The following is a 27,839-nucleotide window of genomic DNA, read 5'->3' on the forward strand; positions in this document are numbered from 1 at the left end:
CAATCTCAAAAAGAATATTTTCTTCGCCAGATCTCGAATACCCGCGTCTTCATCGTCCGAAGTATGATTCTGTTTTGCTCTCGATCTTTCTCTCATACCACTTCACTCCCGGGGCAGTCATCCTTGTGTATGTTTCCAACTTTTCTTCAGCGACATCAACAAAACCATCATCACAATCATCATCAGCATCATCATCATCAACAACAACAACATCTCTCGTCCCAACCAGCCCACAACATTGGGACATACCGAGAGAAGATAGACACCGAGAAAAAAAAAAGAGAGAGAGACCCCACAAACGACTATTCATTTGGCCCCAACCAGAGTTTGCCACTTTGTCCATCGTTTAGTTTGACGAAGAGGGGCACTGAAAGGAGGAATGGAACTCTCCCCTTCATCTTTCACTTCATCGGTCCATTGGCTGCGTTCCGGTGTTGGTAGTTTGCATGTTTGCTACAAATCAATTTCACGTTACACTTTGGCACTCAGTTTGTTTCCTTCGCTTTTGCCCTGTCTCTGACCACATATATTCTATGATTCATGATGTTTAGGCCTACGAAGAACAGTCGCCGAAGAGGGAAAAAAATGTTCAGCGTTTCATTCCTCCATCTGAGCTCACAAAGTCTTCAAAGGACGCTGATGACCCCTCCCTTAGGGTTACAGGCCGATATCTGTAAACACGAGAAGAAGGCATAATATTAGTTACGTTATGATTGTAGAGAATATTTTGCTAAAGTGTAACACTGTTGACTTCGGCTTAGTATAAAAAGAAAAAAATCTAGGGTTCATCGCTTACATGCATTCAAGTCTTTTGATTTCCGAACGGTTATTTTCAAACCAAAAAGCGTGTGGTTACCAAAAACTGCTAGTAGGTTAATATTTTGTCACATTTCAACTGCCATACACGGCTACGTACTTGACAACAATAATGTAGGTTTCTTAAAAACAAGCTCACTATAACATTTGTGTCAGCAATCCCAAAAGTCTGCAAAAACGACGACAGTGAGTCGCCATTTGGCCATCCAAACCTTCATAGGTTCAGCCTAGAGAGTGCTGAAATGCAGATCTGGTTTGTACAGACGCTAAATTTGTAGGGTACCTTCCCGCGAGACTCACGATATGTGGCAGGGAATGTCGTAAAAAGTCGTACGTGCGTTTGTCATGCGAGTGTGAACCTTCCGACTATGGAATATGGAACGGTTCCATCCCTCCGGAGGCCCACCGGACGGCGAACCGGGGCCTAGCGAGTCGGGACCCAGCAACTCCTCGAACCGACTCAAGCCTTGTCGAGAGGTTTCTCAAAGGTAGTGCAAAAAATAGGCATTTGCACAGCGTTAGTTCACAGCTTCGCCAACATTGGGCTGCGATGTACTACAGAGTGCTAGGTAGGTATGTGGCAATTCCGTAGATCTACGTCTGGTCCAGCAGCGGGAGGCTCTACGATGATGCGGAACAGCATCCCTCCGACTTTTACTTCTGACGCGCGACTTCATGTCGCGGCATTCCCAGACTGGTATTGTGCGAAAACTTGAGTCTTATTTACTTCAGTTTGTACAGATGTATGTATTTAATCAGGCAGTTGATTTCTCATCAACTGATATTTATTGATTTAGTTTAAACAAAAAAAAAATTTTTTTTGATATGGGTTTGTTGTATGTTACGAAAACAAATTCTGCCGCAAATGCGACGTAAATAGACAATTTAAAAAAAAAAACAATTTGGATAAAAAAGATAAATTTAGCATATATAGATAGCACACATCAAGCTATCTGAGCTATCAATGATTTAAGCATTCTTAAAAATGTCTGTTCTCCTTAGAAAATTCTACTTTGTTTTAAAATGTTTCGTTATAGCAACTGAGAATTTTCAAAAAAAAAAATAGATAAAGCTTGTATCGTTTGGCCATGATTATAGACCGTAGGAACGTGGGGAGGGGTTTGATAGTTAGCCTCCCCCCCCCCTCTATGAGCTTCCAAAAATGCCAAGCAAAATGTTATTCTCTAAACTCCAAAATTTCAAATTTTAAATCGAATTTTGATGGTCTACTAAAATTATTTTAGATTATTAATCTCGACTTAGAACTTTATTCAGCTTTTTTGATGTTGAAATCCATTTTGAACCATCATTGGGAATAACCCTGATTCGAATCTTGGTTTTGCATTTTAAACCTCGACTAGATGCATTTTCCAATTTTGGAATGTGAAAAAAATTAAAAGTACAACTATTACAACATTTCAATTTTTAATTCTTTTGCAGAATTGGAACGAAAGAAAATTTCAGAATCGAAGAATCTGAAACAGATTCATGATTCGCAATTTTTATTTAGATTTACAAATTGAATCTGAAATCTAAATATCTGAAGAAAGAATTTACATTAAAAGCCGAATATTTAGAATCCTAGTATGAGATTTCAGGTTTAGGATAGTGATATAAATTTAGCTTGTTGGTTCATAACTAAAAGAAATTATTATCTAAAACTCATTTTAAAAAATCGTTACCAGGTTCGGAATTCAGATTTTGAACTTAAGATCAAACGGAAGGATTCAGATCCAGGGCTCAAATTAAAAAATTAAGATACTTCAGCCCAAAGTAAAGTTTTATAATCAAGATAAACATATCAATGTGAGATTCAAGATTCAAATTGCAGATGATCGCAATTTCAAAGTTTTAATTCTTGATTCAAAATTTGAATTTTATATTTAATCAGAATCAGTTCGGAAACATAAACCAGCAAAAAACACAAATATCAAATAAAATTTGGATTCATTTTTAAGATTTCGTTTTTGGAAAAATATAAATTTTAATTTAAAAAAAATATTAATAGGGTAACAATTATAAAATAAATTATTTATAATCAATTTATATTGGTCAAAGTGCTTGTACATTATCTTCATGCGAAATCGAGCTGTAAATATATTTATTGATTTTTAAATTACATGAAGACAAATGACAGCTACTGGAAAAATCGTCTCTTAATAAATGAATTATATTTTTACATTGCGAAATACACCTTTTTAGCCGATTAATGCTTTTTAGACTGTATAAATTATTCAAAATTCAAACGGATTAGTTATTCAGAAATAAAGTCTCAAACTAAAATTTTAAACTTTAATCGAGTTTGCAAAAGTAGAAAATTAATTTGATTTGAACCGCACTTTTTCATTTATTTTAAAATCTTTTGTAGATAGAAAAAGTTTTTCTCTTAAATGAATTTTTGAAATTGTTCATTTATTATTTGTATATTTAAAAGGATTTTCAGATCTTGATTTCAAATGTTAGGATTTAAAATAAATACTCAACTATTATAGTAAAATAACTCAAATCATATAAAACCTACACATTTTTTCAAACTTTTCCAATATGAATTGTTCAAGCAAAACTGTTATGAGAAAAAATATTTCCAAAACCTCAACTGGTAAAAATATGTTTTTTTAGGGTTTTTATCAAACTTTGAAGGAATAATATAAAAAAAACTTTGCTGTTTTGATGAATTTTCGAACTTTTCATCATATATGTCACATCAAATTTTGCACAAGGGTTAAAAATGGCTATCGGCAATTTTTGCTAACACTTTGCTATAAGATGGCAATTTGATTGATTTGCCAACCATTTCCAATTTATGCTTGATTATTGTCCAGTGTCTCCCGATTGGACGTGACTGTGGGCAGTTCGGTGGATTTAAACTTTATTAAAACACCTCACAGGATCTTCGTATGACTAGATAACCGGCAAAGCTGTCTCCTGAAGATATCTTTGCTGCAAAGTTGTCCATTCATGGCTCCTCCAGTAATTAAAAATTTTGTCTTCTTTCAACAGCCATATTTAAAATTCCCAAATAAACAATTTGGCTTGCTTACGGTTATCAAGGTAAAATTTCTAACCCGGGAATTTCCGATCTCGAGATTTTCTTCTGACCTTCAAGGGTTTCAAACCTGGTTGGGCAGCGTTCCACCTTAATAACTTTTCAACACCTGTACCAATCCTGACGAAATTTTCCCCTCTAGAGAGAAAAAAAAACCGTCCAGATAAAAACGCTGTCCATAGTTTCTCCGTACGACAACTAAACGCGCTTAAGTTAAAGCGTAGTGTAGTGAGAATTGTAGTTTAAATTGCGAAACACACCATCTCGATTCAAGAAGGTGCTTTGAGAGAATAACCACTCCAAAATACCGATCGCGTAGAGGCAGCGGCAGATGAACAGAGTAGGCGAACAAGGGGTAACACGCCCACGTTAAGAAGAATCTTTTATAACTCATAAATGAAGAATGCAATCAAGTAAATTCGTCAAAAGTTTGGAAAAGGGGACTGTTCTTCACCATAAATATATAAACTGGAATACTTAAGCAAATAATATAAGTCTTAATAGTTAAATTATGAAAGGCTTTCTAAAGTATGATTTCCATTTCGTGAGGGGCATAGTGGACATATGTGTGTACCCAAAAGCGCCATTCAACTAATATCCTTCAACGCCAAAAAGAGTACGTTGAAATCATATTTCAAAATATTTAGGAGAAACGGGATAAACCAGGAAATTTATAGCTATTCAAATAGTGACACTGCAAATTGAAAATTTTTAGTGGAAAGTGAAAAGGTCGTTGGATTATTCGAAGAGATAGAGATCAGAACATCGCAAACATGAAAAAATCTTGCATTTCAAAAAGAATTCTGATTGCTGCTCTTTGCCAACTGTTTGTGTTGACAGATATACTGACATTCTTGTGAAAAGTTTATTAAATCTTTATGAAATTCAGGAATTTCAAATATTTCAGTTTATATTAAAGCTATGTTTTCCAATTTAATAAAGAAATTTCTTTTAAAGTTTTGTGATGAAAATTGAACATAAATCTAAACAATTATGAAACATGCATAAAGATAAGCGGACATGGCGCGCTTTGCCCTGCCTCGACATTTTTATTTAAAATGGCTCTAATATTTAATATAAATAATTATTGAATTCGGTATTTTTATTGTTTTTTGATGAATGTAAAGACCCATGTTCATCATTAGAACAGATGACTAGTGGTTTTTATGCTTTTAGATGCCGTAGTTCCTTACGAGAAAAGTTGAAAAATTGCAAGAAAAACTCAAAAAAAAAATTGTTTTCGTTTTTCGGCAAATTTACTAGATATAAAAAACTTAGAAGGTTCACAAATGTTTATGAACGCATAAAAGTGTAAATTGAACAAACTGACATTTTCAGAAATGTTGAAAAAAAATGTTGAAAAATGTTTGATTAGTGAAATACTGATGGTGGCGCATCTTGCCCGCTCTGCGCATTTTGTACCTAGTTACTCTACTAGTCGACACCACGTGGAGCTGAAGGACGCATTTTGGTAACGGTAACGCTAACGCATTGAAGAGTAACAGGACATGATGGGAGGAATTATTGGACGGACACAATGTCTATGACCAGAGTACGGGGTCTAAAAGAACAGGCTCACTTGGAACCATATGCTCGAGACGTCGACACCACGCTTACCAACCATACAAAGCCGGTAGACAATCTAGTGAGTAATCTGGGACACATTGATAACCAGGTAACCGCCATTTTGAACTCCGTACCCGACGTCCGACTAATCCATTTCCGTATCCCATCATGTGCATTCGGACCCCGTTGTTTTTGGCTGAACAAAACCATCAGCTTCGCCAGTCGATCCCATGAAGGTTCACCCTTGGGTCACCTATCCAGGAACCCAGGAATCCGTTCCACCCAAACCTGTGCGTACCGTGAACCACCAGCCGATATCCAGAGTGCCTCGTCTGAGTTTGACATCCAATTCGTCGTCGTTAGACCTTCACAACCCACCAAGGGATCCACATCACCGTCACGGCACCATCGAATGGCCGCAACACGAGTGGCACGTTTGTTCATACGTAGGTATCCGGGTAAATAAAGTGGGAGTTCTCTTGACCAAACGAAAGTGTTTCCTTAAGTCCGCGATTCCTTTTTACGAGTGCCGACCCTGAGGCTATAGAGGAGGGGTTCTTGTTTCTCTGAGTAGTAGATTAGCCGTTGGGCCATACTTAGAGGTACCTTCTTTAAAGAAAAACCTTTTTTTAAGTATTTGCACTCACTCTCGGGTGAGAAATCGAAGCGTATCGAGAAAAACAAATTAATACATAATGGCAATGCAATTAGTAAAATGAAGAACGGCATTCAAAACTTATTGATATTATCTGATTTATCTTTGGTACTCTTTCAGAAACAATGTAAATCAATTCTTTTTGCTGTTGGTATGGTAATCGTAAAATAAACTATCGTGGTATTTAATTTTTTTATTTCTGTTCTGATTTATTGGTCTGTGCAAAGTAACATTGTTTGTACTTCAGACGTTTCAGTTGTTTATGTCACCTTTATCAAGGATTCTATAAAGTTTTTTAGTTGATTAGTGTGTGGTACAATTGTACTGATTTTCTGTAAGATCTGCCATCTGGATATCCAAAAGAATTGTCAGTGTGCGTGTACCTACAGCTTAACTTATCACAGATCCTCACCGTGCTCGATTGATTCGATTCAGATGACCATCGTTCTTTTTTTTCCTATCGCTTACTCTCCATCAAAGAGCAGAATTGATTTCCTGGAAGCTGAAAGTCCGGTTTGAATCGATCGAATAAAACTATTTTAAGCCACCCACCCCACAATCGTTGAATCGACCGGCTCGAAGAAGACAAATACCCATAGCAAGGCGAGAGCACGAAAAAAAACTACACCGAAAATTAATTCAGCCGTAGATAATTGAAACGTAGCACAACATAATTTACGAAGATTTTACGATTGTGCAATGAACTGCGAGCTGATTCAAATTAATAGGGCAACTTTATTACCTCCCCTAGTTACTGTTTCAAAACGACTTCAAATAGCTTTATTACTCTGGGAGAATGCTCTGTTGACTTTGGCATAATTTTGGGTGGATTGGCGTTGTCGAAGCCTAGCGGGGCGTGGGTGGCAATTGAGCTAGTCAAAGTCAAAATTAATTACATCAGTGAATCATGGCGTGGCTCGGGTTTATTTCGCAGAAGAGGCTCGATGTCAATGGAATGCAACTGGAAGGTGTTAAAATGTGTAGGAAATGGCAACATTTGGTCGACTAATCCGCTCTCTTGAGTTGGGTAGTAGGACGTAAAGTTTGAATTTATTCGACTGGGCGCGAAAAATGCATCACTTTTAATGGCAAAACATTGAGTGCGGTCGAATATGCTAGAGCGAGCCTTAGTTGCGTGAGAAAAGCTACCGGCTTAACCTAGTAGCAGATTTAATCATGCTACTAATCAGGCAATCGGTTCTTTGAGACAGTTTGGGTTATGGTTTTTATTTCTTATGTTTGCCTGGATTAATAAAAAAGAGTCGTATCGCTAGCATTTTTTATTAAATAGAAAACCTTGTTATAACATTGTTTAACCCTGCCCCATTTTTGCCATTTTGGTCATATTTGTAATTTTTGTAATTTTTGTCATTTTTGTCATTTTTGTCATTTTTGTCATTTTTGTCATTTTTGTCATTTTTGTCATTTTTGTCATTTTTGTCATTTTTGTCATTTTTGTCATTTTTGTCATTTTTGTCATTTTTGTCATTTTTGTCATTTTTGTCATTTTTGTCATTTTTGTCATTTTTGTCATTTTTGTCATTTTTGTCATTTTTGTCATTTTTGTCATTTTTGTCATTTTTGTCATTTTTGTCATTTTTGTCATTTTTGTCATTTTTGTCATTTTTGTCATTTTTGTCATTTTTGTCATTTTTGTCATTTTTGTCATTTTTGTCATTTTTGTCATTTTTGTCATTTTTGTCATTTTTGTCATTTTTGTCATTTTTGTCATTTTTGTCATTTTTGTCATTTTTGTCATTTTTGTCATTTTTGTCATTTTTGTCATTTTTGTCATTTTTGTCATTTTTGTCATTTTTGTCATTTTTGTCATTTTTGTCATTTTTGTCATTTTTGTCATTTTTGTCATTTTTGTCATTTTTGTCATTTTTGTCATTTTTGTCATTTTTGTCATTTTTGTCATTTTTGTCATTTTTGTCATTTTTGTCATTTTTGTCATTTTTGTCATTTTTGTCATTTTTGTCATTTTTGTCATTTTTGTCATTTTTGTCATTTTTGTCATTTTTGTCATTTTTGTCATTTTTGTCATTTTTGTCATTTTTGTCATTTTTGTCATTTTTGTCATTTTTGTCATTTTTGTCATTTTTGTCATTTTTGTCATTTTTGTCATTTTTGTCATTTTTGTCATTTTTGTCATTTTTGTCATTTTTGTCATTTTTGTCATTTTTGTCATTTTTGTCATTTTTGTCATTTTTGTCATTTTTGTCATTTTTGTCATTTTTGTCATTTTTGTCATTTTTGTCATTTTTGTCATTTTTGTCATTTTTGTCATTTTTGTCATTTTTGTCATTTTTGTCATTTTTGTCATTTTTGTCATTTTTGTCATTTTTGTCATTTTTGTCATTTTTGTCATTTTTGTCATTTTTGTCATTTTTGTCATTTTTGTCATTTTTGTCATTTTTGTCATTTTTGTCATTTTTGTCATTTTTGTCATTTTTGTCATTTTTGTCATTTTTGTCATTTTTGTCATTTTTGTCATTTTTGTCATTTTTGTCATTTTTGTCATTTTTGTCATTTTTGTCATTTTTGTCATTTTTGTCATTTTTGTCATTTTTGTCATTTTTGTCATTTTTGTCATTTTTGTCATTTTTGTCATTTTTGTCATTTTTGTCATTTTTGTCATTTTTGTCATTTTTGTCATTTTTGTCATTTTTGTCATTTTTGTCATTTTTGTCATTTTTGTCATTTTTGTCATTTTTGTCATTTTTGTCATTTTTGTCATTTTTGTCATTTTTGTCATTTTTGTCATTTTTGTCATTTTTGTCATTTTTGTCATTTTTGTCATTTTTGTCATTTTTGTCATTTTTGTCATTTTTGTCATTTTTGTCATTTTTGTCATTTTTGTCATTTTTGTCATTTTTGTCATTTTTGTCATTTTTGTCATTTTTGTCATTTTTGTCATTTTTGTCATTTTTGTCATTTTTGTCATTTTTGTCATTTTTGTCATTTTTGTCATTTTTGTCATTTTTGTCATTTTTGTCATTTTTGTCATTTTTGTCATTTTTGTCATTTTTGTCATTTTTGTCATTTTTGTCATTTTTGTCATTTTTGTCATTTTTGTCATTTTTGTCATTTTTGTCATTTTTGTCATTTTTGTCATTTTTGTCATTTTTGTCATTTTTGTCATTTTTGTCATTTTTGTCATTTTTGTCATTTTTGTCATTTTTGTCATTTTTGTCATTTTTGTCATTTTTGTCATTTTTGTCATTTTTGTCATTTTTGTCATTTTTGTCATTTTTGTCATTTTTGTCATTTTTGTCATTTTTGTCATTTTTGTCATTTTTGTCATTTTTGTCATTTTTGTCATTTTTGTCATTTTTGTCATTTTTGTCATTTTTGTCATTTTTGTCATTTTTGTCATTTTTGTCATTTTTGTCATTTTTGTCATTTTTGTCATTTTTGTCATTTTTGTCATTTTTGTCATTTTTGTCATTTTTGTCATTTTTGTCATTTTTGTCATTTTTGTCATTTTTGTCATTTTTGTCATTTTTGTCATTTTTGTCATTTTTGTCATTTTTGTCATTTTTGTCATTTTTGTCATTTTTGTCATTTTTGTCATTTTTGTCATTTTTGTCATTTTTGTCATTTTTGTCATTTTTGTCATTTTTGTCATTTTTGTCATTTTTGTCATTTTTGTCATTTTTGTCATTTTTGTCATTTTTGTCATTTTTGTCATTTTTGTCATTTTTGTCATTTTTGTCATTTTTGTCATTTTTGTCATTTTTGTCATTTTTGTCATTTTTGTCATTTTTGTCATTTTTGTCATTTTTGTCATTTTTGTCATTTTTGTCATTTTTGTCATTTTTGTCATTTTTGTCATTTTTGTCATTTTTGTCATTTTTGTCATTTTTGTCATTTTTGTCATTTTTGTCATTTTTGTCATTTTTGTCATTTTTGTCATTTTTGTCATTTTTGTCATTTTTGTCATTTTTGTCATTTTTGTCATTTTTGTCATTTTTGTCATTTTTGTCATTTTTGTCATTTTTTGTCATTTTTGTCATTTTTGTCAATGTACGGTTAATCAACTTAAAAATGAACAGTCAAAAACCCTTAATTTAAAAAAAAAATATATATATATTTGAAAAAAATTGCATAACATAAAATATCATTTCTTGGGGTAGAAATTAGGTTTAAGAGGAGAAATCACCGTGAATTTGTTTATGGAAATTAATTTGCGGCTTTATCGGTGAGGATTAAAGAGTTGAAAATGAAAGACGGATAGAAGATCAGAAGAAAATTCTAAGGTGGTGAAAAGAGCGAAGAGCATTTCATTTTCACCTCTTTAATCCTCACCGATAAAGCCGCAAATTAATTTCAATTAGGTTTAAGGTTTAAATGAAATGTACTGCAACAATCAACAAATGTTCAAAATCCAAAGATATAATTTTTGGAACCGTACGCTCATCTCTGGCGATTTTTGAATGAAAAATTTTACTATCCCATACAAATTTCCAATCAAAGTTAAAACTCCTTGCGCTAATTCAGGACTGAATCATTTGCTTCCGAATTTTGTATTGCTATTTGTGGCAATAAAAACAACCAAAAAATGATATGGGAGGTGTAAAAATGTATAAATTTGTCTAAATGTACAATATTCACTTTTCATGCTCAGTTATTAGTGGAAAAAATTTGGAAATTTTTTCTATAAATATATAACTATGAGTCAGTTTTAAAAAATTTCAAAGTTTAGAAAAAAAACTGGTTGGAGTGTGTGAAAACTTTACTGAAAAAGTACTGAAAGTCAAGTTAGTTAGCCCCTGTGCTTATGCAATTTTTGAAAAGAAGTTCAAAAAATTTTCTCATTTACAAAGTTTTTCGTAGAACAAAAGATGTAAGCTGTTGTGAATTTCCCAGCGAAAAAACAAATTAGATTTCTTCTTCTTCCTTTTCTTCTTCTTTTACCAACAAAGCCAAAACATGTAAGCATCCTGGAAAAAATGAAGGACGCAAGTCTTTCATGACTTGCGTCCTCATTTTTTTTTCTTTTCAACGTAATCTCTGTTACATTTTGACAGGCATTGCAGAGATTACTACGGCCAGGCCAACCATGTCATAAATACTGCAAAAGATATCGGAACAAGGGAAGGAATAAAGAGTGAAAGTTTCCTGCCAAACGCTCCATTTAGGTTTTTTTTTGTAAAAATAGTAGAATGTAAAATCTAAAACTGTAAAAAGGTTAGATCTCACCAAATAAGTTTTCATCGAGGGAAGACATTCTTCACTGATTCGGATCCGTTCGTCTCTAGTTGGCACTTCTCACGTCTTTCCGGTGTATGACATATCCACGGTATTTTCCCATTTGATACAGCGTACTTCACACTAAGTTCAACATATTCACATTCGCCGTTATAATCAGCTGTACCCCATGTTCGGATAATTATATTTATACTCATTTTTTACTTCTGTAAAAACACTTATTTTACTGAGCAAAAATGTTGACGTCCTTACAAGGCGACGCCTACTTGAACTCCCGAGAAAACAAAAAAAATTCAAAATGTGCTACAAGTGTCAGAATTTCTACCACTTTTTCCCTACAGGAGTGAACTTGCTCTGAAGGGTCAACATCTTTTTTTTCTTTTTTTGATTAATCTATAGACACTATAATTTCATATAGTCTGGCAAAGAGAATGACGGGAGCCAATCGAACTGTCATTCGCGCGGAGCCAATCGAGCAAACTTTCTAAATATTGGAAAACCGTGGTTGGAGTATTGAGATTTACAAAGCTTTTCTGACGTTTTTCTAACATATACCAGGGCTGTAGGAAGAACTGGCTCATGGGGGGGGGGGGTTTTGGTGACAAAATTGTTCCAAAAACATTTTTGCTTGAACAATGCACACATAAGGAATAGTTTAAAAAAATTAGAATTTTTTTTTAGGTTTGAGTTTTTTACATTCAAAGTAAGGAATTGATTCTTATTTTCGAAAACAAGTTCTAGAAGTTGCTGATTTGCCAAGAAGTTAAAATCAGGGATTTGAAGATTCATTTCAAGAAAAAAAAAATATATTTACTTAAATTAGAAAGTAGTAAGCTAATTCTTTTCGAGTATGATCATTTGAGGCATTGGTTAAAAATTATCAAATATTTAGAAATAAAAGTAAGAGATTAAGTTTGCGGTTCGAATCAGATTTATTTTCTTCTTGATTACAATAAAAGATTTTAGTTTGAACCTTTTTTAAGAAAAATCTGCAAATATGTTACAATACAAGTTCTTTGGCCTCATAAAATTACCATTGATAATTTATTTCGTGATTATAATCCTGTGAATTAAAAAATCCAAAAATTTTATTTTTAATTTATGATATCTTCTGGTTTGTTTTCAAAATTGACTCTGAGTTAATATAATTTTTTTATTTTGAATCCATAATCAAAATTTTGAAACGGCGATCGCCTGTAATTTGAATCCTCAATGAAATGCTCACATTAATATTGTAATTTTGATTTTAAAGCTTAACTTCGAGTTAAATCTGACTTTTTAATTTTGATTACCTTAGTATTGCCTTTTAAACATGAGTTCGAAATCTAGATTGCGAAAATTTAAACTCTAAATAATAATTGTCATCAATTATGAGCCAAAAAGCGAAAATTTTGTTAAGAATTTTCAACCAGATTTTTTTTTTAATTCTAAATTTTTGACTTTAAATGAGAATTCTTTCTTCAGTTATTTATTCGAAATTGCACTTGTGAATTTGAATGAAAATTGCGAATGATGAAACTGTTTAAGATTTTTCAATTATGGATCATCATTATGATACTTTCTTTAGTTGGAATTCTGTATAAGAAATAAAGTTAAAATTTCAAATCTCAAAAATGATTTGTAATTTTAAATACTTTCTCTTAATATTCCGAAATGATGAGTTTCGAATATAGAAGTATGAAATCCATAATCGAGATTCGAATCAGGATTTTTGCGCAATGATGATCCAAACTGAAGTTCAGTAATAATAAACCGGATACAGAATCCGAACTCTCATCACATACATTGAGTTTTAATTTAAATTATTTTTCCGCTAGTATCCGGGTCGTGCAAATCCAGAATATTTTTGCCAATATCCGCCAATATCAAAATTTTCAATCAAAGATCATGAAGAAAAACACTTAACTTTTGTTTATCGAAATACATCAGTCTATTTCAAATCACATATTGAGCTTTCAAAAAACGTTCATATAATTTTGTTAAAATTTACTCAAAAACTCAAGATGCAAAATACATAATTTTCCTGACTTAATTTTAATTTTTTGTTTTATTTTGCAAATCAAGTGTAAAAAATCCGGCAAAATCTGAGTGATTTGGCAAGTTTAGTCTTCTCCCATTTGAATAGTAAATTCGGGATGAAATTTCTTTTAACAAAGTTAGAAATTTTTAGAAAAACTTAAGTAGAATGATTGACCTGGGATAAGACTTTTAGGTTTTGTCTTTATTTCTGAACAGATATTGTTACTCTTGTATAATTTTAGTCGATCATCAAAATTTTATTGGGAATTCGTAATTTTGAGTATAGAGAAGAACATATTGCTTGACATTTTTGGACCCTCATGGGGGGGGTTTAACCCCCAAACCACCCCCCCCCCCCCCCCCCCCCCCCCCCGTTCCTATGGCCATGACATATACTTAAGTTATTTATCATCATTTTTACTATTTTTGTTCACCTATTGATTTTAATGATTGAAATATTTTTCAAAAGCGATTTCGAGTTGAAGTGACAAAAATAGCATGTAATTTACGAATCTTAGAAACTATTTTTTATTTTGCTACTGGAGAGAGTTATGAAGAGCTTGAACATTATCATAGAATGCTCGATTGGCTCCGCGCGAATGACTGTTCGATTGGCTTCCGTCATTCTCTTTGCCAGACTATATGAAATTATAGTGTCTATAGATTAATCCATTGAAAACACGCCTGAGCAGAATTGTAGAAAATTCGACTACTGAAAGAAAACATTCGCAAACCAGTAACGATCGACACTGTCGCTCTATTTCCTTTTACCGGCACAAGTGACGGATTGAATCGAATTGAGCATGAATGTGGAACGCGTTTTGTTTTGTGATTTGGATGTTTCAAAGACGATTAATTTTTCTTACTTGTGCTGTGCTTGAAACCAATTTTCAAACAAAAACCAAGTCGAATGATAGACACACCTGGAAGTTGTGGATAATTTGGTTTCGAAAATTACTTTCACACTATCATGTTTGCGTGTAAATTTCACTTTTTCTGAAATTTGATGCAAAACACTGGGATCTGTTAAGCAATTTCACTTTAGTCATGTTTGAATTTTGAGGCCTTTGTTTAGAAAAGCTGAAACTGGTTTATTAGAATTTCAAACTGAACCGTTTAAGACCTTAGGTTTCAGGAATGGTTAATGAAGTAGGTACCTAAGATTTTTATTAAATTCGTTATTCAATCCGTTTAATGAAGACTATAGTACGATCACTTTGAGTAATAGAAAAGTTCAGAACGAAATGTTTCTGGAAATTTAAAAATTTAAATATCTGAGTTAATTCATGTTTGCTAGAATAATTTTAGATGAAAAGAATTTTACCTTTTTCACGGCAAAACCAATACTCTCAATAAACTTTCAACGTAGTAGTGTTAAATTTTAACAGCTTTTTATGTGATAATTAAGATAACTGTCTAAAAATTATCCCCAGATGGTGTTCGTAAATCTGCCGACCGTTCAAACCTTTCAAACGATTCCCTAATATCATCGAGAGGCATTGTCTCGTCAACCAACTGCCAAACTTACGAAATCAATTACCTTCCAAAGCTGGTGGGTAAAATAGAAAAAAAAATCTGCTGATTCAATGATTATCATAAAGACCACAAGCTCTCTCGATGGTTGGAGTTGGTCTCTTTTATCAGCCCCCTCTTGGCAGTTGTTTAGCTACATCTGTGCGTCAAACATTTTCAATTACACAATTATGTATAATTTCCCCTTTAAAAGGCTTCTGTTCTTCTGCTGTTTGCTCAAGGATGAACAATACTCAAAAGGCATTTCAAACAGCAGCACCGGATGATGGATTGTTTGTTGATGAGACGAGATGAAAATTTGACTTCGATTTCGTGTGAATGGTTCGCGGAATCAATGAGCAGGGTATTTTGGGACAAAGGTAACTTATTGGATTGAAGCTCAGAATTCATAACTTTAATCAGAATTCTAAATCTAAGTCTCCAAATACTAAATCCGTCAAGAATATTAAAAAAACGCATGGAAAAAGTTTGTTACGACGAAAAAAAAGTATCGAACAGTTTTTTTTCATCTGTACGTCATTTTACCCTTCCATTCTCAATAATCAGGCAAATCGTAATGAGCATCATAATTCGCTATTTTCTACTAACATTCTAGAAGAAGAAAAAACATGCGAAATCATTGGAATCGAAAGAATTGCATTGCAGTCAACCAAAAAATTACTTTTCAACTGGATAGGTATCTTGTTAGCTGATCAGCTTCATTAAAAGTCCTGATATTAAATTTTTCCATAATTTTTATAAAATATAACTCGATCTTAATGACTGCCCTGAGTTCATCATATGCTTGATTCCAAAACTGTCATTAAGTCGATCGAACATGGTAACCGAGCGAATAGTTTAAATTCTGAAGTCCAAATTGTTACTAAGCAGAAGTATAATGCTAGTTCACTTCAAATCAGAGATGAACCGTTTCTGGATGCTGTTTCCAGTCGATTCTGCAATTTCCCTTCCGGATGATTATTTCTTGTACGTGCATATGCCTCAGGATAGCCAAAGGCTGAAGTCAATCGCTGCTTGGAAAGAACACAGACAAATACAGAAAGGCTGCAGCACTTTTCGATTTATTATTCATCTCGCCGTAACATCGGGCAAGAATTTTCATTTTTCCTTCTTTGTATTTCCAATTACGTTTGATTTCTTGTCCCCGGGTTTAGATTGGGACCTGGACCCGCGCGGTTCTTGTCGTCTGGTCTAGGACTTCTTATGGCTCTTCCAACAGCATAGGTCCTACATATGCCAGAATTCGACGCTGCTGATGGCACATCTCGCATTTATTTCTCTTCACCAACCAACTAACGGCCGTCCGTCGCTTGACGCTTAAAATTTCAAAACTCGCAACGCAAGTTTGTAGCCACGAGTCGATCGGACGCTTCTCGCAGCTCGTCAGGGACCTCAACGAGCACTCCTCGTAATTTATCTTTGTTGCCTTCTCTCCCTGTACCCTATTTATTTGTGTTTATATTTCTCTATTTGTTTACCTCTCTATTTGCTTCAATTATTTGGAGTGTGTTCAGCGCCTTGCTTCGGCCAAGCTCCGATATGCGTTTCTCGTTTGCTGATGGTGCGATTTCTACCAATATCCGTTCTGTACGCTTATGGTTGAAGTTTCCGATTCAATTTTCAAGTACAGGGGAGCGCTTTCATGGAAAAAATCTTTGATAAAAAAAACTTGTTTTCAGAACTCTAGTAGAAGCTCCTTTTTCAGGGAATATAAATTTTGTTTGTTCAAAATATTCAAATAACACACTCTACACGCGCTACATGTATTTTTAGATATCCGATCCACTTCATAATGCAGGCAAGAAAGTTGGTAGTGTTCAATATTTCACATAAAGCTTAGTTAATTAAGAAATGGAACACTTTCATCTGGTTGTCGATGGCCAATAGCTTAGTCCCTAGTAATCGGACATGAAAAATTTGACAGCGTTGTATTGCCTGTAAAAAGCACTATCCTGCCCAAGGTGTGTATATATACAGGAGGTGTTTACGAATATCGAATTCCCGATTCAGCCATTTTGGCTATTAAGGCTATGCAACTATGCGGAACTGCTGAAATTTGTTTACCAACAAACCACAGAAAAGCTGAGCAAAAAATAAAGAAACTCATTGAGAGCCCCGCTCACTCCTCGCCTACTTACTGTGAAAGTTGGAGAACTTCGTGTATCTAAGAACCTTAATCCTGCCTACTTTTTTCAAAATTTAATACTGACGCATTTCCGAGATTTTAAGATGCAAGAGAAGAAGTCAAAAATTTGTGTGCACTGTTTTCTTCAAAATCCATCATGATGAAATCGAGTGCTGACAAAACCTTTGTGTAAACCAAAATCTACTATGGTGAAAAAGTATGAAAGCCCTGTCAACAATGTCCACAAAGTTCAAACCAAGTGTAAGAGTAAAGAACATGATCGAAAACTACGGATGAAGATCATCAGGGAATTCTAGGCTTACACTAAATCTTAAAATAAGGATAATAAAAAAAAACTCAGTGTAGAAGTTCAAAATTTCCCTGAGAGGCTAAAAGTGTTGCCCAGCAATCAATCAAGTAAACGAGGCATGAGCAACGCGCGGCCCATCGGCACGCTCATGTGCGGTCCGCGAAGCGTTTCTCAAATTGAATTCTGTTTTTAGACTTTTTTCTATGATAGAGTCATTCAAATTCAAATTCAATTCTATGATTCAAGTCATTCAAATAGTTCACCTTATTTCTAGTTTTCAAAACATTTATCGTGTTCTTTCCATCTCAAAATTCATGAGATTGAGTCGGAAAAGCAAAAAAAAATATCCAAAGGCTATAAAAAAAAACCATTTTTAATTTTTTGAAGGCTCTTTACCCGGCCCAGGAATACCCGAATCGATTTGATTTTTGAAAATCTTGGCTAAAGCGTCAAAAAAATCATAGATCATGTTGAAGAAAATACTCCTAAAAATTCAATTCTGCATCCAAACATCAAAATTTATCATAACTTAACATGAATTTTGCTAAATTTTATGACTAATTTGAATCAATTCGGGCAAAACTCGAGCAGGTTTCCCTAAAATTCAGAGGTTGAGCCCCGATTGGACTTTTCGTGAATATCCGGGAATAAAGCTTAGTTCTTTTAGAAATGGGACAGTTACGAATGACTGTATCTCAAAAACCATTCGTTTGATCGAAATACTTTCTATGAAGAAATAGAAGGTAATGTTATGATCTTTCATGAAAAAATTTGAAAAAAAATATTTACCGTTTTTTGTTAAAGAAATTTCTACTTTATTCTTGGTATCTCCCATTGGCCGGCGCACACTTTTTTCAGTCATGGTATAGATCAGTTTCTTCAACTTATACTTCGTAAAATCTATAATTTTGGTGGCTTCACCCTAGTTCTTCAATTTCTGACACTTTTTGGTCCAATACTTCTCTGGAAACTGGAAACTGGAAGCATTTTAGTGGATACAGTTGTTTCGAAATTAACAAATTTGATTATTTTTGACCACATTTTTGAACGTTTTTTTTCGGTACCGGTTTTACAGCTTAAGAGCTTTGGAACTATCAAAAAATGGTTGTTTGAGGTTGGATTTCAATGAGTCATCACTAGGCAAAACTTTCAGCTTATCGGAGAAAATAGTTTTGGACATTTCAGCGATCTACCCTTAGTTTTTCGTTTATTGAAAATTAAAAATGCTGGTATGAGACTTGACTTCCTTGATGACCCTGAACCGTTGTTGCCGATCATGTGCTTCACTCCAATGCTTGATTTGAACTTTGTGGACATTATTAACAGTGTTTGCATACTTATCCACCACAAAAACTCAGTGATTCTTTGAATAATCAACGGTTTTGTCAGCTATCAATTTGATATTGACGAATTTTCAAGGAAACTGTGCAAAATTATTTTTTTCTTTTTCTCTTGTATCGTACATATCTCAAAAACGCGTAAATTTTAAATTTTGAAAAAAATAGGTCGAATAGTACTTTTTACAGGCAACAAAATGCTGTCAAAATTTTTAATATCCAATAACTAGTTAACGAGCTTTTAGCAAATGAAAGTGTCCCATTTCTAAAAGAACTAAGCTTTAAGCCGGACAATCTGGAATGCCAACTTTGAAGCTACAGATGAGCAAAACCATCGCTCAATATAAGAGCAAAATAGTTATATTTTAAGCCTCAAGCCAAAATAATGTTTTATCACGTGTGGTAATTATGTTCAGAAGATTAGTTTTTTTTTTTTTGTTTCTTTTTTAATTTTATGAAATTTGGCCTAAAATGGCTTGTTTTGTTTGCGCTGAAATATTGACAAAAAAAAACATTTTTTTATCCGAAAAGTCTTGCCAAACATGAATAGATTGAGTTATTTTTGGAATGGATAAATGCAATTCACATTATCAATGTCATAAGATTTTCATAAATCATCTTTAGAAATCCTATCAATGTTATAACAAAATAAAGAAAATCCTTGGAACTTGTAAAAAATTGCAAGAAAAATAATCAAATATGTAAACTGAATTCTTCGACGAAAGCATTCTGGGTAAAAATGTATGCAATTTACGATACAAGAAATAGCCTCAATGTGGCCCTAAAAATCTACCGTGAGAAAAAAAAAACTATGAAACAAAAAAGTTGTTTTCGGTAAAAAAAATCAACGAAATTTGGAAATTGACTCGTTAGACATCTTTGCCATTCTTTTCCTTAAGAAAATACATCTTCTTCAATTCATAACTTTTTTTCTTCCACCGTAGATTTTCTTGTCCACTTACAAACTTTTTCTAGTCTCTTGACGAGGATGGATCATTCTGTTTTCCTTAAAAGTCCTTCAAATTATGGCAATTTCAAAGCACAGAGAACAAATTTAAATTAAAAAAAAACTTCCCAAAAATATTTATAAACAGAAAAGAGAAATTTTAATCAACAGTTTTTCAAACAATTCAACCTGAAAATGCTGAGAAGACAGCGATTTCGAAAAATGTTTTATGAGTAGTATAAAGCTCTCAATAATTTGCGCTTTTGAAAAAAGGGAAAATAAACATAATTTTTGTTATGAAAACTTTGGATTTCGATGTTTTCAAAAGCTTAAAAGGAGCAGCCTTTTTTGAAAACTAAGCTAAGTATTAACGATCTCAACTTATCGATTTTACCTTCAATTGAGTCTTGTGATGATTTTACTATATTTTTGTCTGATTTTGCCAACTGACTTTTATGAAAAATCGTGTTTGAGTAAGACAAAAATAATCAAGTTTTGGTAAATTCGATACAGCTGAATCCAACTGTCAATTAAGAAATATTGGTCAAAACAGTAGAGGAAAACGAAGAAAAAGGATGCAGTGACCTAAATCACAGATTAAATGAAGTATTACTGAAAAAATCTGATCAATATCATTACATCGACCGATGGGAGCTACCAAGAATAAAGTAGAACTAATTCTTACAAGAAATGGTTTTTTTTTTAGTATTTTTCATATTTTTTTATAAGATTATCTTCTGTAGTGACCCTGCGTGAAATGTTACCCAATAAGAGGAAAAACGAGTAATCAATTTCATGTAATTTTTACTGAATTCAAAACAATTAATCCGAAATATGTTTATTATTTAATGACAACCCACTCATTCCCTACACCTTCATTTCCTTCTTGGAAAGTTTTTCGATCAAACGAATGGTTTTCAAGATAAGCGCATTCATAACTATCCCATTTTAAATCGCTTTATGAAGATAATATTTAAATGTGATAAATTTTTCCAAGAATGAGATTTGCACCTTTTTGAACGCCTTTGAACAACACAGGGGAACAGCACTTTTGGTGTCCATGTGTAATAACTGATCCGGAAAGATGCTGGTGTCAACTATTGCTGACATAGCTAAAAAGCGTTTTAAGAATTTTAAATTATGAAGATTTTAATCTTTTTAACAACTCTATTAAAGTCCGCAAAACGTTTCGACTTATGCTTTAAAAAAAATATAGGTATAAGATTCTTTTGAGCTAGAAACTTCCTAAAAGTTTCGTCAAAACACCAAACAACAAATCTTAAGAAAACTTCTGTATTTTTTATTCTTGGAAGTCATAAGACATCATTTTGTATGGCTTTGTAATATTGAACATTTGTGACAAAAATGAGCACAACTATTTTAAATTAATTTGTGACTATCTTCAAAAACTAACCCTTGAATTTTGAATTCGAGAGCTGATAGAAAAAATAAAAAAAATCATATTTTATTACGACGCTTCAAATTCCATCAGTCAAATCCAGTCAAATCAGCTTTCAAATTGCATTCACGTCGAAAAATTATTAATTTTGTTACCTTGTGAAACTCAAATTGAAACTGATTCTAATGAATATTCGTTCCTCAATGAAAAAAAAAACTCGAAAAAAATGTATGTCATCTCCAATATGACAGAAAATGTTCAATTATTTTCAATTTTCTGCCAAAATGTGTCGTTTAGAATATTTTGTATTTGATAAAAAAGATTTTTTAACATTCTAGTCCAGCAGTCTGATCTGGATTTGTCGGTCCTGTCTTGTGCATTAGCTCAAGCGTTTTTATTTCTCGATTCCCTCACATGTCTTTTTGCAAGACCTTGCCACACTTTTATAACTAAAAAAACGTTCGAGATTCCTCCGAGGTTGATTTGTTGTGCTATTTCTGTTTTCTTTCTTAAGGTAGGTAGTAAGGTGCAGTGCACTTCTAATGATGACTATTTATTAATTAATAAACCTAAATTTTGACTCCGAATTCAAGTTTAAAATACCAGTAAATTTTTTTGGAACTAATCGAATTTAGAGAGAAAAAAATAAATTAATATAGAATTCTATCGACAGCTAAATTTACACAAAAAAAAGTATCCATATTTCTGATTTGTTTTATAAATTCACATTCCTATTACAGATTCAAGATGGTAATTTTTAAAAATTTGAACAAAAAATTTATCTAAAAAAAAACTAAATCAAGATGGAATACTACTTTATCTGAGTTCTTTAGTCAATTAGGATGCAACTTATATTTCAAATCATTATTTCGATTTTTTAATAGGAAATTCTTGAAGGATTTTCTGACATAAGTGTCTGTTCAACATTCCGACTTTGGATTCTAAATTATTTTCTTTTATTCAAACGCAGCCCATTGAAGCTAAAATTAAAAATTACCTGCAGAAATTGGATCAGTGGAAGAAAAGGCATTTAAGATTTATTTTCTATATCATAAATATTACCAAAATTTTAAACTTTAATTTAGTCAGGATTTGAAAAAAAGATTACAATTTCAACAATTAGAATTCAGGATTTAAGTTTTGAATTCAAATTATAAAATTCATTTTCTTGGGAAAAATTAAATTTATATTTTTATGAACACAAATTCGGAATCCAGGAAATGAGATTCAGGAAAATTCAGGAAAAAAAATGCGATGGAATCTAATCTTAGCTCAAAATTCCAATGATTTGTTCAAATTTTTGTTGGCAGAATCAGAAAATTTTATCTAGAACTCATAGGAGGAATCCCAAAAAAACATTCCTTGTACCACAGTCTAGTTATATTACTTGCAATAAAGCCATATAATGTAAGGTTGCCAAATTGCTCGGTTTTATCCGATTGCCCGAATATTTAATACAAAATTTGGCAAGTCCAGTCCGGCCCGGTTGCCCGGATATCATAGAAATATTTGCCCGGAATTTTGCATGAAATTATTCAATTTGTCTGGATATTGTCCGGTTTTTTGGTCATTAATTTTGAAATCAAATGTAAAAGTTCGGGCAACCTTAGTATACTCGGAATTACCCGGATATTTGATACAAAATTTGGGAAAAGTCCGATCGCGCTCGGCCGGATTTCATTGGAAAAAAGCCAGAATTTCACCAAGATTTATTCACAAAATCAGAAAAAAACTCAACTTGAGTTCTTAATTTCTTTCCATGTGTGCGTCCAAAAACGAAAACTCAAGAACGCTTTGGTGGAATGAAAAATTTTGATATTTGAAGAAAAAATGGTTTCAAGTGTTTTTCTTTTTGATTTTTTTTCTAGGGTTTGGTCCGGATATAGCCTGGATTTTGGGTTGAAATGTTTGAAATCAAATGCCCAGATTTTGCCAGGTTTTTAGATAAAACAACCCGGATTTACCCGGATTACGGAGACGTGCGGGAAAAACTCTGGCAATCTTATTTTAAAAAGGTGCATCGAAAAAGATTCAGATTTGAATGAATTTGGGAAACCCAAATTTGATTTTATCTGCATGAAATTACTTTTTAATCTGAGAAAGAATATGCATTAATCGCAAATTGAATCCAACATAGGGTAAGTGCTCCTACTTTGGACCTAGAGCCTACTTTAGTCCTAAAATGCCGAAAATTGTAAATAATTCTTTTTGCTGGCATAAAATTAATATATTCTTATGCGCACAATGAACTCTTATTCTTCTTGAACCCTATTATACCGTTTTTTGACATAAAAAGTCTTTCTGATAAAATTTTCAACGTTTTTGAAAATGTACCTTCTCATCAGTAGTAAATCAGACAGCTCATTTAGTGGGGCGCGTTTTAAGAAATTAGAGTGTTTAAGGAAAAATCACGGTTTTTTACTGTCCAATCCAAAGCTTAGAAGAAAATTACTTTCATAGTGAAGAATGTGAACCATCCTACCTATTTTTCCTAAAAGTCATGAAAATCAATGGAAATCTCGGAAAATTTGCAAAGGGTCCAAATATAGGAAACTATCGACTTTGATGTTCCATGTTTAGACCTAACATCACCAAAACTTTGTATCAACACCAATAAATCAACAAAGGTGCGAATTTTTGATTGAGGCATAATTCTGAACCAATATTGAATATTCTTAACAGTTTTTGCCAGCTTTACGGATATAAACTATAAATAAGTAGACACAAACAAGTTTCAGCTATTGTTCTGCTGATAGAGCTGACGGGGAATGGAAGTGTTTGTGAAATTCATAACAGAAATTTTTGTTTTCTTAATGTTAAAAAGCTGTAATACTTTTTTATGATAATAATTGATTGAAGATAGAGATGTACCGAATATTCGGTTGGCCGAATATTCGGCGCCGAATACCGCCGAAAAACCGTTAAGCCGAATATTCGGCTCACCGAATAGTTGAGCTAAGTATTCGGCCGAATATGCCGAATAGGCCGAATATCTACTACAGACTTGTAAAATTTTCAAATAATTTTGGTAATTTATCAAATATCAAAAAGAAATGTTGTAAAAGCTACACAACCATGGTTTCATCAAACCATCTATGGTGTATCCGCGTATCTTTCACTGTAGATCGTTCAGGTGATTACTGAACGGTATCGTTTCATACTTTGATTATAGTTTATTCCAGATTTTCTGGATATATTCAGGCTTGCCCATAAATCCAGTAAAGAATCCAGATTAGTCAAATCTGGCTGGGGTGTTCATATATTGTTAACAATTTTCCGAGTTTTGCTCGAGTTTTTTCAGATTATTTGCTAAATCAAATAAGAAACTGAAATCCTTCTTTAAAAATTTTTATATTTTGTGTTCAATAACGATTTTACAAAAACAAAAAATATACATAAATTTTGAACTTTTTTATTTTTTTTTTTTCTTCAAAAACTGTTCTGAATGCCTGATCATATGGATACGTGTGGTTGAAAGTATGGTGTGCTTAAGGTTAAAGATGATTTATCTTTTCAACAACTATTCTGAAGATACCTTGCTAAAATTCGACCTTCATCTAATGCAATATCAGAAAAGCAATTTCAAATAGCTTGGCACCTGTTTCAACATGTTTTATCCCAAATTTCATAGGAACGCAATCTCTTTGGTCATCTGATGTCTTTTTAGTTGTTTGGTGACATTTAAAATATCATGAAGACCCCTACTGAGGGTAAAAGTTTAAGGCTAAAAACCCTCTTTAAATAAATGTACAACAATAACAAGGACCCCAATTTAAAAAATATCTTGTTATACATCATCCGATAATATTATCTGGTTGAGAATAATCGACTAAAAAACATGAGGGGCATTAATATGGAAGAAATAGAAAGCATTGAAATAATCGCTTAGGTTTTTTTCATTACAAATTCAAGAGCATATTCGACCGAATATTCGGCCGAATATTCGTTTGGCCGAATAGTTGAAAAGGTCAATATTCGGTATTCGGCCGTTCGCCGAATACCACTATTCGGTACATCTCTAATTGAAGATTACATTTTCAATGAATTTGTTTATTTATTTTCCAAAAATCATACTTTTATATGAATTTTAGTTCTAGGTCCATTAAAAGGAACCGGTTCAGTACCAAAATAGGAACAGTAGGTTCAATGTTGGAACTTTTGATCATCCATATCTTTGCAAATCTCTCAATAACGGCGTAATCTATGATGAAAATTTTCATTGAAACTTTCAGACAAGATCATGACTTATATAAAAATTTCCTACAGGATATAATTTTCCCGTTCATTTTTGAGAAAATCATGATTATTTAAAAACCACCGCTTAAAGGGTCCAAAGTAGGGCAACTAACCCTATATAATATCTATTCGAAAATCAATAAGATTAGGCAGTTGGGTTTGAATCCAACCTAATATTTGAGGTGTTTTATTTTTTCCGTTAGAATTGAAAATGAAAGCCATACCTGATTTAGTTTTTAATTTTATTGATTTGAATATAAAACATCAGAATTGTAGGTGAAAATGACAAAACTCTTTCGAATCTTGTTACTCAACTTAGCAAGCTGTTCTATAATTATTTTTCATTAAAACACTGTAGAAAAATAGTAAACTGAATAGAAATTTAGGATATCATCAGCTTGATTCCAAGTTTAACATCGATTTTTAATGTCACAATCCTTTTTAACTTTTCATCACAAGAATGTTTGTGAGTCGAAACAATTTTTAAACCACAAACTGTTTCTCCGATATACCGAAAACCAACATCTAACCATTTAAACACTCGATTGTGTTGGCAATTTTTTTTTCGAATCATTAATTTTGTCCCAAAATGTCTTTCTAAGTAAATTACTCTAGAGAATTGTCTGAGCAAAAACAGAAAAAAGGTCCGCCTCATTGTCGCATGCTGACAGAACACCATTAAAGATTGAATATTTATCACATGATGGAAGTTAGTCTCTTGTGCGCCTCCATTTCCAGTCCTTGATACAACAAGCCCTAGCTAACGATTCCGGCAATCGATGAGTGCCGTTTGCGGACTCCACTAAAATATAAATTCGCATTTTTAATTTTTACAAACCGTGGAAGATGTGTTTCGATGCGTTCATCATCGGAAAAGATCGACAACGTCGGAGTTTTGTCAGCCGAATACACATGCTTGTTTCTGATCCGGCTCGCGATGATGAGAGAAAATGACGAGACCCAAAACCGAAACCAAAACCAAACTGACCAGGTCCCGGCTCAAGAAGATGATGATGGAAACGGTTCTTCTCGATCGGTCTGTCTGTCTGGTTCGACACTTTGCTTGGCATGGACTGGCCTGGCATTCGCATCGCGCAAGGGCAGACGTTATCCATCATCATCAGTTGGGGCATACCGAAGACACCTTAAACTCACTCGCATGATTTTTCCCCCTCGATTGGAAATAGCCAAAGAATATACAATCTTGAGCCCGGGAGACCTGGAAGGCCGAACAGAACAGAAGCCGAAGCACAACAGTAATAACATCCAGAACGTGTTACACGTCGCAAAATCGAATTGCATACATTTTCATAAATTATCTTTTTTCTCTTATTTTAACTGCTCCACTTTTTTACTCCTTTTTACCTTTTTTTCCTCCCTTTTTTTGCTGGGGATCCTCTGGGGCTTGGGAGCTCATTCACACGAACAGAAAGCACACCGAGCTGAAGGATTCTCTCTTTATTTTGTTTGATTTGAAGCAATGCCTCTAGAAAGGACCCACCACAACCCACAGCCCTTCGGGAGTAATAATTTCAACAAATCTTCAAGCAATCAGCATCCGCAATTTATGTTCTCACGTGCCAGTCCGTCAATCATCATTGATCGTCAAATTAAAGCTCACTGAAAGCATCAAACAAACGCTAATTTTTTAACATGTTTTAACCATGAAACATAAACCAAGCTTAAGAGACTTTGAAAAGTTTTGAAAAAAAAAAAATCACTACCAGTAAATCTGAACTTCGAAGGCTTGATCACGCACTTACTAAGTCCAGGTATTACAACGACCCCTTGTATGCCATCCACCCAAAACCACTTTTTTTCTCCTAGAGGGACCACATTAAGAAGGTTTCTTCACTTTACCTCTTCTAGTCGGGATTTTCTTCTTTCCGATCTTCCACTTGATCGCATACAATCTCTGCTTGTTCTTGTTTTCCGTTCTTCTCTTCTTTTTGCTTCTTCAGCTCAACAACACAAAACTAGCAGCATTCAACCCGTACTCAGCTCGCTGAAAGGTCCAAAGGTATTCGATAACTGCTAGAAAGAGATGCAGTCAGTGATTGAGCGAGTGTTAGAGTGAGAAAAACTGTGGAAAGTTCGGGAAGCGGGTGCGCGCGCGTTCCGATCGTATCCTCCGCGGTCCTAGATTTTTGTTGCCACACGGAGCGGACCAAACCCGCAGAACTTCCACACAAACTCGCGATCAGGTCGATACTGAGCGGTTCATTGCACAAACCATCGGTTAGGAGGCCAGAGCCAGCTCAGCTCAACCCAACACTTCTTTCTTGCTGCCGGCTCAGTTGAGTCGATGAGGTCCCAAAAGAGATGAACTCTTGCGAGGAAGGTTCAAGACGGGCAGAGTTGCCAAGGAGTTTTTTTTTTCTTGATGTTTATTGTTGGGGTCGTCAAATTTGTCCAACAAAAATTCATTAAACAATCATCATAGATGGTATAAATTTAGGCGTTTTTTATGAAGGATCAGTGAAAAACAGAAAACAATAACTGTTGATCGTACAAATAATTTGTATCACAATATTCTTAATTCTATTCAACATACCTATAAATTCAATGGTTGGTGTTTTCTAATCTTAACTCCTCTCATCGTACAAAGACACCTGTGTCATTTAGTATATATCACTT

General features: G+C 33.2%; 1 protein-coding gene across 9 annotated transcripts in view; it reads right to left on the minus strand.

The window, feature by feature from the left end:
- LOC129749972 (cadherin-related tumor suppressor) overlaps positions 1 to 27,395 on the minus strand; it is a 339,347-nt gene extending 311,952 nt beyond the window's left edge. For 2 of the 9 annotated variants that reach the window (XM_055745134.1, XM_055745129.1), the window contains exon 1: positions 27,063 to 27,395. The gene's annotated coding sequence lies outside the window, so the exon portion shown is untranslated. Of the gene's footprint in view, positions 1 to 475; positions 672 to 26,703; positions 26,744 to 26,961 lie in introns of those variants that run through there. The other 7 variants (XM_055745132.1, XM_055745131.1, XM_055745133.1 and 4 more) reach the window with 7 other exon arrangements.
- Between the last annotated feature and the right edge of the window lie 444 nt (positions 27,396 to 27,839).

This window comes from Uranotaenia lowii, chromosome 2 (assembly GCF_029784155.1).
Source record: "Uranotaenia lowii strain MFRU-FL chromosome 2, ASM2978415v1, whole genome shotgun sequence".
NCBI classification, from domain to species: Eukaryota; Metazoa; Arthropoda; class Insecta; order Diptera; family Culicidae; genus Uranotaenia; species Uranotaenia lowii.